Here is a 17467-nt window from a genome sequence, read left to right as displayed (position 1 = left end):
CTCTTGAGCCTGGATCCTACCCTCTGTCCGTGAGGTTAGACACCTCTCTGGGCGTGGACTTTCTTAGGAAGAGAACAGGCTGTCTTGTTTGCAGAATTAGCTTAGGAGTAACTGTGGAGGTTCTTTGCCAATCCATATCCCTCTCCTAACCACTTTGAGTCTTTTTCATGGGTGACTATGACCGATATGGTTATTGGATTTAACCAGTTTCTTCTTGACAGCCAGCTAGATTTTCAAGCCATTTTGTGCTGTGTGTTCCCATAAGAATGTGGGTATATCCACGTAACTTACATCCCTGTCACGGCTCCTTCTTCCTGGTGTGTGGTTACTGTGTGATGGTTCCCTAGAGTGGGCCCCTGCACCAGGCTGTATTCTGCACGGTGTGCCTGTGATCTCTGCTCTTTAAGGAGCACTACTGAGGGCTGGATTTCTGTTTCTGTAGTCTGTGGGGCAGCCACTCTCACCTGGAGCTCCTCTGTCTCTCACTTCCCAGACTGTGGTGTTAACAGAAGAAAGGCTATATAGGCAGCAGCCCAGTCCTGTCTCTATTTGCATAAGCTGGTACTGGTGCACTGTGCGCCCTGAACTCGGTAGTTACCTCTGCTCTGTGGCCCCTTTGGAGACCTCGTGCTCCACGCCCCACCATGCCCATCACCACAGTTCCCTTGGGAGGTGAGTGCATCACTCTTGGGACCAGCCTCAGAGTAGTATGCTCCAGTAAGCCAGCTTGTCTCTGCTTGGGTCCGTGTGTCCTGCTCGGCTGCTCTCTGGCATCCTGCTCCGTGCTTGTGCACTTCTGCTCTGCAGTGAGGAGACCCGCTGAGCAGCCCCTGTGCTGTTCCTCTCGCAGAGCAGCCAGCGGCAGGCCATCCAGGTGTGGTTTGGGCAGCAGCTTGTGCTCCCCAGCTACCCCTTGGGCAACCCGTTTCCTGTCCTTCTCACCCCCTTCCTACTGACCCCCTTTCCAGGACTACTGGGGTCTTTTCCACCCTCAGGATACCCCTGGGGTAGGTGGAGGACTTAAGAGTAAGGTTTTTTTTTTTTTTAATTTGCAAGAATTTTTTTTGAAGATTTGAAAAGAAAGGGGGAGAGATCTTCCATTTGCTGGTTTCCTCCTTAGATGGCTGTGATGGTTGAGACTGAGCCAGGCTGAAGCCCGGAGCCTGGACCTCCATCTAGTTTCCCAAACGGGTGGCAGGGCCCAAGGATTTGGTCCATCTTCCACTGCTTTCCCAGGAGCATTAACTGGATTGGAAGTGGAGCAGCCAGGACTTAAACGGGCACCCATTTGGGATGCTGGCGTTGCAGGCAGCAGCTTAACCAGCCACGCCATGGTGCCGGCCCCAAGAGGAACTTTTCTTACTGGGTTTTCATCATCATCTTTGGCAGGTGATGCCTTTGCACTCACATGTTATTAAGAATAGTTTTCTTAATGTGTATTACAGTTTTTGACAGATTTGTCAGATTTCCCTCCAGAAAGATTATAGCAATTTATACGATCATTATTGGGGTTTCTTTTCCTATACAACCTCATTAATAGGCTTTTTTTAAAAAAAGATTTTATTTATCTACTTGAAGGAGTTACACAGAGGAGAGGCAGAGAGAAAGAGGTCTTCCATCCGCTGGTTCACTCCCCAGTTGGCTGCAATGGCCAGAGCTGTGCCGATCCGAAGCCAGGAGCCAGGAACTTCCCCCAGGTCTTCCCACATGGGTGCAGGGGCCCAAGGACTTGGGCCATCTTCTACTGCTTTCCCAGACCATAGCAGAGAGCTGGATCAGAAGAGGAGCAGCCGGGACTTGAACTGACACACATATGTGATGCCAGCACTGCAGGCAGTGGCTTTACCTGCTGCACCACAGCACCGGCCCTGTTACTAGGCTTTTTAATTTCTGCTTGTTTGCTGGGTGAACATGATCTCTTGTTTTAACTTGCATTTTTTCACTTGCAAAGTTGGGTATCTCTTTAGTGTTTATTGTGTGTGTGTGGAGAGAGACTGATTTACCTGTTATTTTAGATTGATATTTCTCTTCAGTTATTTGACTTTATCTTATTAGAAATCTAATATTTGTTAAAAAAGAAAAGCTCATTAAGTATTTTTTATGTGAATAGTTTTAGAACTGCTATATTGTACTTTATCCTTGTAATTTTTTTATTTGAAAGTCAGAGTTAGCGAGAGAGAGAGAAATATCTTCTATCTACTGGCTTACTCCCCAGATGGCCACAATGGCTGGTTCTGGGCCCGGTGGAATCTGGAAGCTCCATCTGGGTCTCCCATGTTGGTAGCAGTGGCCCAAGCACTTGGGCTACATTCTGCTGCTTTTCCTAGGCCATCAGCAGGGAGCTGGATTGGAAGTAGAGCAGCCTGGAAATGAACCGGTGCCCATAATGGGATGGTGGCTTCACAGACAGACGGTGGCTCCACCTGGTACCCCGTAACACCTGCCCCCTGTAATTATCTAGATGTAGTGTAGATACTACCTTTCTTAGTAAAAATAAAAATAACTACTACTTTTGAACATTGATTATGTCTAAGCTGTGGGGTAAATGTTCTCTATATACTTCCTCATTTGATTTTTTTTTTTTTTTTTTTTTTTTTTTTGGTAAGAGTTAGAAGTAGATAGTCAGCGAGAGAGCAACTCCATTCCTTCCATTAGTTCACTCGCCAAAAATCCGCAGTGGCCAGAGCTGAGCTGATCCAAAGCCAGGAGCCAAGAGTTTCTTCCAGGTCTTCCACGCAGGTGCAGAGACCCAAGGACTTGGGCCATCCTCTACTGCTTTCCCAGGCCATAGCATAGAACTGGATCAGAAGAGGAGCTGCCAGGACACGAACCAGTGCCCATATGGGATGCCAGCACTGCAGGCTGGGGCTTTAACCCACTGCACAACAGCACGCCCCCCCCATTTGATCTTTAAAACAACTCTTGGAAGGAATGGATCTTGTGATACAGCCGATTAAGCCACTGCTTGGGGCACCTTTGGTTCCATACTAGAGCACCTGATGTAAGTCCTGGCTGCCCACTTCCAGGACAGCTTCCTGCTAGTGCCCTAGGAGACAGCAAATGGTGGATCGAATCCTGAATACCTGCCACCTGTGAGGGAGACCTGAGTGGAGTTCCGGGCTCCTGGTTTCGGCATGGTCCAGGCCCAGTTGTTGGAGACATTTGGAGAGTGAACCAGTAGATAGAAGATTTCTCTCTCTCTCTTGCCCTCTCTGATGCTCTGCCTTTCAAATAAATAAAAATGAATAAACATTTAAAAAACTAAAATAACTCTTGAAGTATGGTGGTAGCATATCTGATAGATCCAAACAAGAGAAATGTAAAATATATTATTCTGATCTTGACTTTTTATTTTATTTTTATTCCTTCTAAATACTGGTTTCTCCTGATTTTCTACTGCCTATACCGTTTCCTATGATTTTCTTTCCAAAGCATAGGCGAGATGTAGAAAGGTTAAGTTGATAGAGATCAAATGGGAGGTGGCGAATGGGTGCTCTAGTGGGCAGAGTGAGGACCATAGCAGCCGCTTCCCCACAGCTGCCCCTACACTGTTGGCTTAGCCGACATGTACTGATCCTTCTCTGTGCCAGCCTGTGGAGACGCAGTGATCTCAGAATCGCTGCCCCAGGGAGCTTGTGTTTTGATTTGTCACAGGTAACTGATGTTGCAGCAGACAGTGCCAGGTGGTGAGCACAGGTCACCTCACTGGGGCCCTGGGATGTGAGTTTGTGTTGGTGCAAGCAGCAGTGTGGAGAGAGGTGTGTCACAGGAAGTAGCTGGGGTCTTTATCCACCCGGAGCAGGGCCAGAGCTATGCTCTCTGCTGTGTGCATCGTGTGCTTGATTGGTCATGCAGAAAGAGCCCTGTGTGTGGTTTACAGAGCAAGAGAGTGTACTAACTAAAGTGTCCTTGGCCCTCACCGGAGTGTTGCAGTGTTCCCACTGGTTTCCTTTTTCTGGTCCAGGGTGTGAGCCAGGCCTCCAGCTTGCCTCCAGTGTCCTGTCTGGTTAGTCTCCCAGAGTCTGGGACAGTTCTTCAGTGTTCCTTCATGGCCTGGATGCTTCTGAAGAGTCCTGGTCAGTTATGCTGCAGAGGAACGTTCAGTTTGACTTGGCCTGATGTTCTCATGATCAGACTGAGGTTGTGCGTGTTGGCAGAGAGAGAGAGGTCTTCCATCCACTGGTTCACCCCCCAGCTGGCTGCGACGGCTGGAGCTACGCCGATCCAAAGCCAGGAGCTTCCTCTGGGTTTCACACACAGGTGCAGGAGCCCAGGGACTTGGGCCATTTTCTGCTTTCCAGGCCATAGCAGAGAGCTGGATCTGAAGTGGGGCAGCTGGGACTAGAACTGGCACCTGTATGCCATGCCAGCACTGCAGGCAGCAGCTTTACTTGCAACACCACAGCGCCAGGCCCTATCAGGCATTCTGAATTTGCTACAGTGAGGTTCACTTTTTCCATCATTCCTTCTACAGTTTTAAAACTTTAATTATCTTTTTTTAAAAAGATTTATTTATCTATTTGAAAGTCAGAGAGAGAAGGAGAGACAGAGAGAGAGAGAGGTCTTTCATCTACTGGTCCACTGCCCAACCAGCTGCAATGGCCAGAGCTGAGTTGACCTGAAGCCAGGAGCCAGGAACCTTCCCTGGGCCTCCCACATGGGCACAGGGGCCCAAGGACCCGGGCCATCCTCCAGTGCCTTCCCAGGTCATAGCATAGAGCTGGATTGGAAGTGGAGCAGCCAAGATCTGAACTAGCACCCACATGGGATGCGGGATGCTGGCACCACAGGCCTAGGCCCTAATCCGTTGAACCACAGTACTAGTCCTTTATTTATCTTTTTTTAAAAAGATTTTATTGGCCAGCCCTGTGGCTCACTAGGCTAATCCTCTGCCTGCAGCGCCGGCACCCTGGTTTCTAGTCCCAGTCAGGGCGCAGGATTCTGTCCCAGTTGCTCCTCTTCCAGACCAGCTCTCTGCTGTGGCCTGGGAGTGCAGTGCAGGATGGCCTGAGTGCTTGGCCCCTGCACCTGCATGGCAGGAGGAGGCACCGGCTCCTGGCTTCAGATTGGAACAGTGCGCCGGCTGCAACGTGCTGGCCGTGGCAGCCCCTTGGGGGGTGAACCAACGGAAAAAGGAAGACCTGTCTCTCTCTCTCTCCCTCTCTCTCTCTCTGTCCTACTCTGCTTGTCAAAAAAATAAAAATAAAAATAAAAATACTTTATTTTTTTTTTAACTTTTATTTAATGAATATAAATTTCCAAAGTACAGCTTATGGATTACAATGGCTTCACCCCATAATGTCCCTCCCACCCGCAGCCCTCCCCTTTCCCACTCCCTCTCCCCTTCCTTTCACATCAAGATTCATTTTCGATCCTCTTTATATACAGAAGATCAGTTTAGCATACATTAAGTAAAGATTTCAACAGTTTGCTCCCACACAGAAACATACAGTAAAAAATAATGATTTTTTAAATGATGATGAAATCAGATCAGACCTATTGTCATGTTTCATCCCAGTGAGAGTCAAGTTGGGAATTGATAATTTCTTTTTTTTTTTTTTTACAGAAGATCAGTTTAGTATACATTAAGTAAAGATTTCAACAGTTTGCACCCCCATAGAAACACAAAGTGAAATATACTGTGTGAGTACTCGTTATAGCATTAAATCTCACTGTACAGCACATTAAGGACAGAGATCCTACATGAGGAGTAAGTGCACAGTGACTCCTGTTGTTGACTTTACAAATTGACACTCCTGTTTATGGCATCATAATCTCCCTATGCTCCAGTCATGAGTTTCCAAGGCTATGGAAGCCTTTTGAGTTCTCCGACTCCTATCTTGTTTAGACAAGGTCATAGTCAAAGTGGAGGTTCTCTCCTCCCTTCAGAGAAAGGTACCTCCTTCTTTGAAGACCTGTTCTTTCCACTGGGATCTCACTCACAGAGATCTTTCATTTAGGGTTTTTTGTTTTTGTTTTTTTTTGCCAGAGTGTCTTGGCTTTCCATGCCTGAAATACTCTCGTGGGCTTTTCAGCCAGATCCGAATGCCTTTAGGGCTGATTCTGAGGCCAGAGTGCTGTTTAGGACATCTGCCATTCTATGAGTCTGCTGAGTATCTCGCTTCCCATGTTGGATCACTCTCCCTTTTATTCTATCGGTTAGTATTAGCAGGTACTAGACTTGTTTATGTGATCCCTTTGACTCTTAGACCTTTCATTATGATCAATTGTGAACTGAAATTGATCACTTGGACTAGTGAGATGGCATTGGTACATGCCACCTTGATGGGATTGAATTGGAGTCCCCTGGTATGTTTCTAACTCTACCATTTGGGGCAAGTCAGCTTGAGCATGTCCCAAATTGTACATCTCTTCCCTCTCTTATTCCCACTCTTATGTTTAACAGGGATCACATTTCAGTTAAATTTCAACACTTAAGAATAACTGTGTATTAATTACAGAATTAAACCAGTCATATTAAGTAGAACAGACAAAAAAAATACTAAGAGGGATAATGTATTAAGTTGTTCATTAACAATCGGGGCTATGCTGATCAAGTCACCGTTTCTCATAGTGTTCGTTTCACTTCAACAGGTTTCCTTTTTGGTGTTCAGTCAGTTGTCACCGATCAGGGAGAACATATGATATTTGTCCCTTTGGGACTGGCTTATTTCACTCAGCATGATGTGTTCCAGATTCCTCCATTTTGTTGCAAATGACTGGATTTCATTGTTTCTTACTGCGGTATAGTATTCTAAAGAGTACATATCCCATAATTTCTTTATCCAGTCTACCGTTGATGGGCATTTAGGTTGGTTCCAGGTCTTGGCTATTGTGAATTGTGCTGCAATAAACATTAGGGTGCAGACCGCTTTTGTGTTTGCCAATTTAAATTCCTCTGGGTAAATTCCAAGGAGTGGGATGGCTGAGTCGAACAGTAGGGTTATCTTCAGGTTTCTGAGGAATCTCCAGACTGACTTCCATAGTGGCTTGACCAGTTTGCATTCCCACCAACAGTGGGTTAGTGTCCCTTTTTCCCCACATCCTCACCAGCATCTGTTGTTGGTAGATTTCTGTATGTGGGCCATTCTAACCAGGGTGAGGTGAAACCTCATTGTGGTTTTGATTTGCATTTCCCTGAGTGCTAATGATCTTGAACATTTTTTCATGTGCCTGTTGGCCATTTGGATTTCCTCTTTTGAAAAATGTCTATTGAGGTCCTTAGCCCATCTCTTAAGTGGGTTGTTGGTTTCGTTGTTGTGGACTTTCTTGATCTCTTCGCAGATTCTGGTTATTAACCCTTTATCTGTTGCATAGTTTGCAAATACTTTTTCCCATTCTGTCGGTTGTCTCTTCACTCTCCTGACTGTTTCTTTTGCAGTACAGAAACTTCTCAATTTGATGCAATCCCAGTAGTTGATTTTGGCTTTGACTGCCTGTGCCTCCCGGGTCTTTTCCAGAAACTCTTTGCTTGTGCCAATATCTTGAAGGGTTTCTCCAATGTTCTCTAATAACTTGATGGTGTCAGGTCGTAGATTTAGGTCTTTAATCCATGTTGAGTGGATTTTTGTGTAAGGTGTAAGGTAGGGGTCTTGCTTCATGCTTCTGCACGTGGAAATCCAGTTTTCCCAGCACCATTTAGTGAATAGACTGTCCTTGCTCCAGGAATTGGTTTTAGATCCTTGATCAAATATAAGTTGGCTGTAGATGTTTGGGTTGATTTCTGGTGTTTCTATTCTGTTCCACTGGTCTATCCATCTGTTTCTGTACCAGTACCATGCTGTTTTGATTACAACTGCCCTGTAGTATGTCCTGAAATCTGGTGTTGTGATGCCTCCAGCTTTGTTTTTGTTGTACAAGATTGCTTTAGCTATTCGAGGTCTCTTTTGCCTCCATATGAATTTCAACATCATTTTTTCTAGATCTGAGAAGAATGTCTTTGGTATCCTGATTGGAATTACATTGAATCTATAAATTGCTTTTGGAAGTATGGACATTTTGATGATGTTGATTCTTGCAATCCATGAACATGGAAGATTTTTCCATTTTTTGGTATCCTCTTCTATTTCTTTCTTTAAGACTTTGTAATTCTCATTGTAGAGATCTTTAACGTCCTTGGTTAAGTTTATTCCAAGGTATTTGATTGTTTTTGTAGCTATTGTGAATGGGATTGATCTTAGCAGTTCTTTCTCAGCCATGGCATTGCTTGTGTATACAAAGGCTGTTGATTTTTGTGCATTGATTTTATATCCTGCCACTTTGCCAAACTCCTCTATGAGTTCCAATAGTCTCTTAGTAGAGTTCTTTGGATCCCCTAAGTAAAGAATCATATTGTCTGCAAAGAGGGATAGTTTGACTTCTTCCTTCTCAATTTGTATTCCTTTAATTTCTTTTTCTTGTCTGATGGCTCTGGCTAAAACTCCCAGAACTATGTTAAATAGCAGTGGTGACAGTGGTCATCCCTGCCTGGTGCCAGATCTCAGTGGAAATGCTTCCAACTTTTCCCCCATTCAATAGGATGCTGGCCATGGGTTTTTCATGAATTGCTTTGATTATATTGAGGAATGTTCCTTCTATACCCAATTTGCTTAGAGTTTTCATCATGAAAGGGTGTTGAATTTTATCGAATGCTTTCTCTGCATCAATTGAGATAATCATATGGTTTTTCTTTTGCAGTCTGTTAATGTGGTGAATCACATTGGTTGATTTGCGAATGTTGAACCATCCCTGCATACCAGGGATAAATCCCACTTGGTCTGGGTGGATGATTTTTCTGATGTGTTGTTGTATTCTATTGGTGCGAAATTTATTGAGGATTTTTGCGTCTATGTTCATCAGGGATATTGGTCTATAATTTTCTTTTAGTGCTGCATCTTTCTCTGGCTTAGGGATTAAGGTGATGCTGGCTTCATAGAAAGAATTTGGGAGGATTCCATCTTTTTCAATTGTTTGAATAGTTTGAGAAGAAATGGGATTAGTTCTTCTTTAAATGTCTGGTAGAATTCAGCAGTGAATCCATCTGGTCCTGGGCTTTTCTTTGTTGGGAGGGCCTTTATTACTGTTTCGATTTCTGTTTCAGTTATGGGTCTATTTAGGTTTTCTATGTCTTCATGGTTCACTTTTGGTAGATTGAATGTGTCCAGGAATCTATCCATTTCTGATAGATTTTCCTGTTTGCTGGCATACAAGTCCTTGTAGTAATTTCTGATGATTCTTTTTATTTCTTTTTTATGGTGTCTGTTGTTACATTTCCTTTTTCATCTCTGATTTTATTGATTTGGGTCTTTTCTTTTTTTAGTTAGTTGGGCCAATGGGGTGTCCATTTTGTTTATTTTTTCAAAAAACCACCTTCTCACTTGGCTGATTTTTTGTAATGTTTTTTTTGAATTCAATCCTGTTAATTTCTTCTCTGCTTTTAATTATTTCTCTTCTCCTACTAGATTTGGGTGTGGTTTGGCTGCAGTTTTTCTAGGTCCTTGAGATGTGCTGAAAGCTCATTTATTTGGTACCTTTCCAATTTCTTGATATAGGCACCTATTGCTATTAACTTGCCTCTCAATACTGCTTTTGCTGTATCCCATAAGTTTTGATATGTTGTGTTGTGAAAACTTCTAAATGTTCTTATCATAAATTTTTTGAAATCCATATCTTGCATTTCTTCTATCTCATCATCTTCATAATCTTGGCTTGGGGTGTTTTGTTTATTTGGAGGCATCATTGTGTCATCGTTGATCTTGTTCCCTCGATTTCTGTGTTTGTTGCTTGGCATAGTTAATTCTTCTTTCGTCACTGTGTGTGTGTGTGTTTTTTAATACTATGTCTGTGTTAAGTGGACTGCCTGCTGTTGGAGAAGCCTTGGAGGCTTGAGATGGGTGTGGCCTGAGAGCTCTGCTTGGTTCTTCTGGGTTACGGGTGTGCAAAGGTGACACCCTCAGGTTATGCGTGGTAAATCTCTCCTTTTTATTTATTTATTTATTTAGGAGGTAAGTAATACCGCACCGCACTGCTGTGCAGAATTGATGGTATTTAGCTTCCGATCTCTGGCTTCTACCCAAAGAGTCTGTGCAGGCTCTGTTTCTCCTCTGGACTCCCACTGGGTTGCCTAGGCTACTGAATTGTAGTGACTCAGTTCCTTAGCTCTCCCTAGTTGTTATCTAAATCCAGAGTGAAGGCCTGCTCTTTGTCTCTTGCTTGCCTTTGCAAGGTTGGCAGAGAGAGAAACTCCTCTGTACCAGTACCCCCCCACCTTTTTTCCTTCTCTCCTGTAGTCAGTCTGGTGAACTTTCCCGCTCCCCTCTAGATTCTGACCGCTATTTCCCCGCCAATGTCTCAGGTTACTGAGCTCACCTCCCCTTCCAGCACCGATGTGTGGACTCAGAGCCCTGGGCGTCCCTGCTCTCCCTGCTGGTGTCTGTGTGACATCCACTCCCCTTCCTGCACTGGCGCGCAGACCATGCAGCTCCTGCAGCTCGGCTTCCGCGCGGTGGGCGACCTTGTTCTCCCAGTAGGTCCTCCGAGTCACAGCCACTCGATCCGGAAGAGTTTCCTCTGCAGTTTTTTCCTGATCCTTTTTCTGAGGCTACCATAACTCCACTTTTATTAAACTAAATTTTCCTGGACTATCGGTGCGTGCCCTCACTATTCCACCATCTTGGCTCCACCCCGTCCTTCAATAAAAATATTTTATTTATTTGAGAGGTAGAGTTATAGACAGAGAAAGACATAGAGAAAGGTCTTCAACTGCTGGTTCACTCCCCAAATGGCTGCAGTGGCAGGAGCTGAGCTGATCAGAAGTCAGAAGCCAGGAGCTTCTTCCAGCTCTCTCACAGGGGTGCAGGGGCCCAAGCACCTGGGCTATCTCCCACTGCTTCCCAAGGCCATAAGCAGAGAGCTGGCTTGGAAGAGGAGCAGCTGGGATGCAAACTGGCCCCATACAGGATGCCGGTGTGGCAGGTGGAGGCTTAGCCTACTGTACAGAGCACAGGCCCCTATTGATCTTGCTATTTCTTTGAAAGGCAGAGAGACAGAGATCCTCAATATCCTGGGTCACTGCTCCTGGAGTCTCCCCCTGTCCCCTGTAGTGACACTGCACACCCACCCCTGTGGGCCCTGCTGAGGCCCTGACGGCGGGTCCTCCAATGCCTCTGTCCCCAGGTGCCGTTCCCCCTGGCTCTGAGGATGCGGGACATCTACATCCTGGAGGGCGAGCACGTGCTCCCAGCCATGGCATACACGGCCCTCAAGATCCATCGCAGTGAGTCCTCAGGGCCCACAGAGGCCCGATTGCTGGGGACGGAGGAGCTGGGGGTCCCCCTGCCTGTCCCTCGTGAGCAGGACTTGAGGGAGGGATGAGGGGGTTTGGGAGGCCTGGGTTCCCTTCAGGAGGGCACTGAGAATCCCCCTGTTGCATCCCCAATCCCAGGCCCCCACAGACCACAAGGAGAAGTGGCTAGGGTCATCCCACTGTCAATTGGCCCCTGAGCAGTCCCTCCAGTGCTTGGCTTGATACCCAAGACATACTGGCCCAATGACCACAACTGTCTGCACACAGGACCCTCCTAGGACAGGTGGGTGGGTTCCCACCTGGATGTGGGCAGGGCTAGAGGGAGGTGGGGCTGTGGGAGACCCTGTGCAGTGAGGGGGAAACAGTCCGGCAGAGAATCCCCTTCAGCCATCTGAGAACTCCTGGAAGGCCCAGGTGCCCTGAGCCCAGTTGTGGGGGCCGAGTGCACTCCTGTGAGCAGGGGTGGGCACAGAGGCAGGCGCTGGGGGCCCCCGCGGCAGAACTCAAGGGCAACTGAGTGTGGGCTCTGCAGCTCTAGCCTCGGGCCAACAGAAGTCAGCGGGACCCGGAGCATCACTGGCCTCTGGGCTCTGGTGGGGAGGGGTCCCCGTGCTCCTCCCCTGCTGCTGCTGCCATCAAGGACCTGAGCGCCTGGGTCCCCATGCAGAGCAGAGATGGGCTTGTCCCAGCTCTAGAGGCTCTAAGTGGGGGTCCAGGTGCAGCCTGTCCAGGCACTGGGAAGACCCCACTGCGCCTCCAGATGCTGCCTCCTTGGGTGCTCATGGGACAGTAGCAGTGACAGCCCAGTCTCACCAGGAAAGAGACAGTGGCCCAGGGGCAGAGGACACAGGGCACCCCTGCCACCTCTTTAGAAACTGCATTCCCTGTTCCCAAGGGCCTAAACCGATCTCCATGTCTGCCCCACAACCCCAGCTCTCACCCCCATCATCTTAGGCTCAGTTCCTTTCCAGCCATGTAGGAGGGACTCAGATGTGGGTAACTCAGCGAATGCACTGTTAGGGCGCAGCAGGTCAGGTGGGGTAGGTGACGGAGTCCTGAGTTGGTGCCTCAGTCCCCAGAGATGAGAGTGAGGTGGGGAGTTCAGGGCCATCCACCCTGTGGGGCTGTGCAGGAGGACCGGTGGTGTCCCAGGGCTCCCCTGGCCCGGGCTGCACACACCCTCCCGTCTGGGGCCAGCAGCCTGGAAGAGTCCTCAGCATCACACGTGGTGATGGGGACCCCAGGGTTTTGTCGGGGCAAGCACCGAGCAGGCCAGACCGGGGCTGTGGTAAACAAACCGTGTCTCTTCTTGCAGCCAAGGCTATAAAACGGTGCAGCAGGACCCTGGGGCAGGCACGCGTCTCCCAGATGCACGTTCCTGCCCCCACTGCTCCGAAGGCCAAAATCACCATTCAGGACACAGTGGCAGTGTGGGAGTAGACCAGGGGTCCCGCTACTCGTGCAGTGATGATCCGTCCTCCAGAAAGCTTTGGCCTCTGCATCGCCGAGAGGGAAGGCATGGAGGAGGAGGAGAGCTGGGAAGGCAGCCCAGAGCCCCTCGGCCTGGGCTCCCCTGTGGGGACTGCAGAGTCTCCAGCTGCGGCCAGCCCCACAGAGTCTCCAGAGTACTCGAGGAGGTGGGGAGGCCTGTGCCAGTGCGCCAGTCTCCCTAACCTCAGCAGGCCAGAGCACAGGGAGGACAACTCCTCCGACGCTGGCAGCCGGGAGGGCCTGTGGATGTGGGCTCCTCCACGGGCCTCGGAGCCCCCAGAACCAGGGCCCATGCAGGCTGTCCCCGCCTGGGGGCCACGGCTGAAGACTTCCCCCTACTGGCATGGCAGCCCCACGCACTCTGGGGACAGTCACGGGCTGGAGCCGGCCAGAGCCAGCCCTGGGCTGGGAGACCAGGCCCGCGTGCCCTCCCTGGCCAGAGGCCTCCTTACCTCCTATTCCACAGGGCACCTGGATGATGGGTGCCTCCTAGAAGAGAGGCCGAGTCCAGCATCTGTCCTGCCCAGGCTGGGCAGCAGCCTTCCGTGTGTCTTCACGGCATCCTATGCACTTGGTTGAGCCCCCACCGCCCAGGCTCTTCCTGGGGCCAGGACACCCTGACACTGGAAGACAACAGCCATGCCAGGAGCCACTGTACTCTCCTCCCCGCCCCCCTCCCCCACCGCCACCCTCAGGTGGTGCTGAGCCTGTATTAAATTGTCCCATGGAAAGGAGTTTGCTCCAGTTTGTGACCCCGGTGCCCAGCGGCAGCAAGCTTCCCCGTGTTCCTGGGGAGATGGGTGGTTCCACAGCCCCCATCCTCAGGCAGAGACCCGCTCAGGACCCTGCAGGCACAGAAGAAACTCCTGGCTCCTGGCTTTGGATCGGCACAGCTCTGGTGGTTGTGGCCATCTGGGGAGTGAACGAGCAGATGGAAGACCTCTCTCTCTGTCTTTGCCTCTCCTCTCTCTGTGTGACTCTGACTTTCAAATAAATAAATATTTTAAAAATGTATTATGTAAAAAATGAATTATGTATTCAAAATGTAGAGTGGCAGTGAAAGAGAGACAAATCCTTCATCTACTGGTTGATTCCCCAGAAGTCCTTGAGGTCCAGTTCTATGCCAAGCGAAGGTCAGGAACCAGAATTCCAACTGTGACTCCCATACGGGAGCAGCGGCCTACATATTGGGGCCGTCTTCCACTGCTTTCCCAGGCCTGTTGGCAGAGAGCTGGAGCCGAAGCTGAGCAGCTGGGACTCGAACCAGCTCTCCACTATGGGATGCCATCATTGCAAGTTAGCACCACCCTGGCCCGTGCACTTTAAATGCTAATATCCATGAACTTACTGAAGTCCTCTCCTACCCATGTGAACGTGTCCTTGTTTAGAGACTTCGGAGAAGCAGGCCACGCCCTCAGCTCCTCTGACAGCCCTCATGTTCCTGGTGTGGAGGGAAACCATGGAGAACTGAAGACGGGAGGGCGAGCCCAAGCGCACAGGGGCAAGTGTGCACTGGGGCTGAGCCTGGCTGTCACTCCTACTGGCCTCCCAGCTCCTGCTGGGCTGCACCCTGGGGAGCCCCAAGCACATCAGCGCTCCCCACCAGGCCCTCTTGCTGCTCCTGGCCACAGTGGACAGCAGAAGGCAAGCGTGTGCAGGTGGACGAGAGCAGAGCAAGCCAAGGAAGCGGAACTCGCCTTAGCACAAGCTTCCCTCTACCAGCCCAGTCCTGCCACAGCAAGAACTCACGTGCGGGGCAGGTGCTGGGGCACAGCGGGTTCCACTGCTGCTTAGGATGTGGGCATCACAGGTCAGAACGCCTAGAGTCCTGTCCCACTGCTGCTTCCTGGCCAGCTTCCGGCCAGCCCCAGCTGTGCTCCCCTGTGTGGGGGAGGTGAACTTGCAGCTGCAAGACTTCCCTCACCATATGGGTGCTGGTTCCAGTCCCAGGCATTCCTCTTCTGATCTAGCTCTCTGCTATGGTCTGGGAGAGCAGTAGAAGATGGCCCAGGTCCTTGGGCCCCTGCACCCACATGGGAGACCCTGAAGAAGCTCCTGGCTTCGGATCGACGCAGCTCCGGCTGTTGTGGCCATCTGGGGAGTGAACCAGCGGGCGGAAGACCTCTTGTTCTCTGACTCTGTCAATGCTTCTCTGCAACTGTGGCTTTCAAATAAATTAAAAAAAAAAAAAGGGAAGGAGGCCATGGAGGGAGGGAGACTGGGGCAGGAGGTGGCAGAGGCAGCAGGGTGGGAGAGGGTGTGTGCGGGGAAGCCAGGGACAGAAGGGAGCTGGGCTCCCCTGGGGCGTCTTTCGGGGAGCACAGGTGCGGGAAGAGATGGAGAAGTCGTGCACGACCCCTGCCTTTTGACAAGGCTGCACTTCTCTGTGTGTCCTGGTTCTGTTCTCCCCACGGGAAGACAAGGACCTGGGCGTCTCTCCCAGCCCAGCCAGGGCCCTCGAGCCCCAAAGAGCAGAATGTGGTCAAATGCCAAGTAGGTCTTTAGAGACAACTGGTCTACCCCGTGTCCCCTAGCCTTCAGGGCCGTGAGTGCAAGAGAGAAGCAGAGGAGCTGTGCTCCAGCCTGCCCGCCACACTGGCACTGGGTGTCCTGCAGATCCCATAGTCACAGCAGCCAGTCGTCAGGGTCCCAGCCAAGGTGCGAGAGGCTGAGCTGGCCCAGGGCTCCAGAGGCCCTGTGTGGTGCTTTCTCCCCTTGCCCAGGCAGGGTTTCCACTGGTTCTGCGCCTTCCCTGCACCCAGGCATGGGCCCATGGTCAGGTCCCCGGGAAGAGAGAGGGAGAAGGAGCTAAGCCCTGTGTTAATCCAGGGCTGGACTTGGTCACTATCAACACACACACACGTGCGCCCTCTGCAACTGCAGGTCATGCAAGCTGTGGCCTGGGTTGGGCGTGGAGCCCCCCACCCCCGGGAGGACAGGCCCCTCCTGCCCCACTGGGGACACGGAGCAGGTATAAAGGGCCCCGCGATGGCAGCGGCTGTCCCTGCACCATGAAGCCTGCTGCTTGCCTGGTGCTGCTCGGCGCTGCCTGGCTCCTGTTCTCTCTTGCCAGTGGGTGCCAGCCACGGACGCCTGGGCTGGGGGTGCTCTGGGGGCAGGGGCCAGCTTTCCAGGGCAGTGCTGGCTCCCAGGGTGGGTGAAGGGACGCACCTGCCGTGACCCATGCCTTCCATTTCTCTTCAGATTGTGACATCTGCCGGCTGTGCAGACAGCTGTTTATGAATTTCTGTCAGGACCCTCCGATGAGTATATTTCCTATGTGCAAAATTACCAAAGTGACCCGCTAGTGCAGCCCTTGTGCTGAAGCAGTGCGAGATGGGAAACTGACAGCAGAGGAGAAGGGGCACGCGATCAGTGCTGTGGTGAGTCCAGCTGGGCCTGGCCCAACACCGGCTCCTTCCGGGGCCCTGGGGAGGGGCACTGCTCGTGCCCACCACAGCCCAGCCTGGGACTCTGTGGGAAGAACCTCCAGATGAGGATGCAGAGTTGGGGGCCGCCCCCCCCCCCACGGTGCGGGAAAGGACAGGGAGGGAGACTGTGTGGACCCGGAGCCCTGGGCTCCATGGCTGTTCAGCTCCCCCAGGCAGGCCCAAGACCCTCCAGGGCCGCTGTCCCCACGGCAGCCCTGCCTCTGTGTAAAATCTCAGCTCTGGCCTCCCTGGCCACAGCCACTCCAGCGCCCGAGTCGAATCTTCTCCAAGCGGTGACCACTGGGTGCTGTCTGCCTTCAAATCTCACTAACTCACCCTGACCCCTCAGGTGCCCTCCTCCACCCCCAGACCTCATGTTTCCTTCTCCCTGGACCCCAAACGGCCATCTGGGGCTCCGGAGCCTGGAATTAGACCTCCAACAGCCCTTCCTGTCCTCCCGGGCCTGGCAACAGCTGGGGAAAAAGCAGACCAAACCCTGACTGCAGGTGGAGCACAGTTGTGGACGGGTACTGCTAGGCTGCAAGTGTGCCAGAGACAGAAGGGGCCAGCGGACTGGGGTCTGTGCATTCCTGGAGGCCCCCGGTGCCACTGCCACCTTGCCAGGCCTTCTGTGTAGCCCCTGCCTGTCCCAGCCTCGCCTGCACCCCCCACAGAGAACCTCCCCCCTCATTCCTCATCAAGGGAGGGATTTTTAGGAGAGCTTCTCAGGCACCCAGGGTGTAGGAGAGGATCTGACTTCAGCTGCCCAGATCCAGTGCCAGGCTGCAGCTCCTCCCCAGGAAGTGCCCTGTGCCTGTGCCCTGCAGGTGTCTCTAGGCCCCGGCCTCACCAGGTGTCCCGACTTCTCTTTGCAGAGTAAAATCTTCTCAGATCCTCTTTGTTAAGGGAGCCCTCCTGGCCAGAAGACCCAGGGCCACCCTGGGCCTACATTCTCAGCAGGTGCAGCCCCGCGCACTGGCGGCCTCTCAAAGGAGGAGGCAACAATAAAAGCCCGCATTGCACAGAGTCTGCTCAGTGCTGGACCGGACACCGGGCGTGGGTGTGGGAGGCGGGCGGTGCAGCGGGGCCGGCTGCCGTGACTGCCAGTGGCGGCTGGATCCAGGGCTGTCCGTGTTGTTCCTGCAGGGGTGCAGTGTGGGGCGGGGTGGGGGGGGTGTGGTCTCCGTCGGCATGGCCGAGATCCGCAGGACACACGCTTCACTGACCAGGCGTAGCCGGCTAGCCAGCTTCAGAGCGGCAG

Source organism: Oryctolagus cuniculus, chromosome 18 (assembly GCF_051225735.1).
Source record: "Oryctolagus cuniculus isolate XC-2025 breed Fujian yellow rabbit chromosome 18, ASM5122573v1, whole genome shotgun sequence".
NCBI lineage: Eukaryota > Metazoa > Chordata > Mammalia > Lagomorpha > Leporidae > Oryctolagus > Oryctolagus cuniculus.
Note: the sequence above shows the minus strand (reverse complement) of the source record.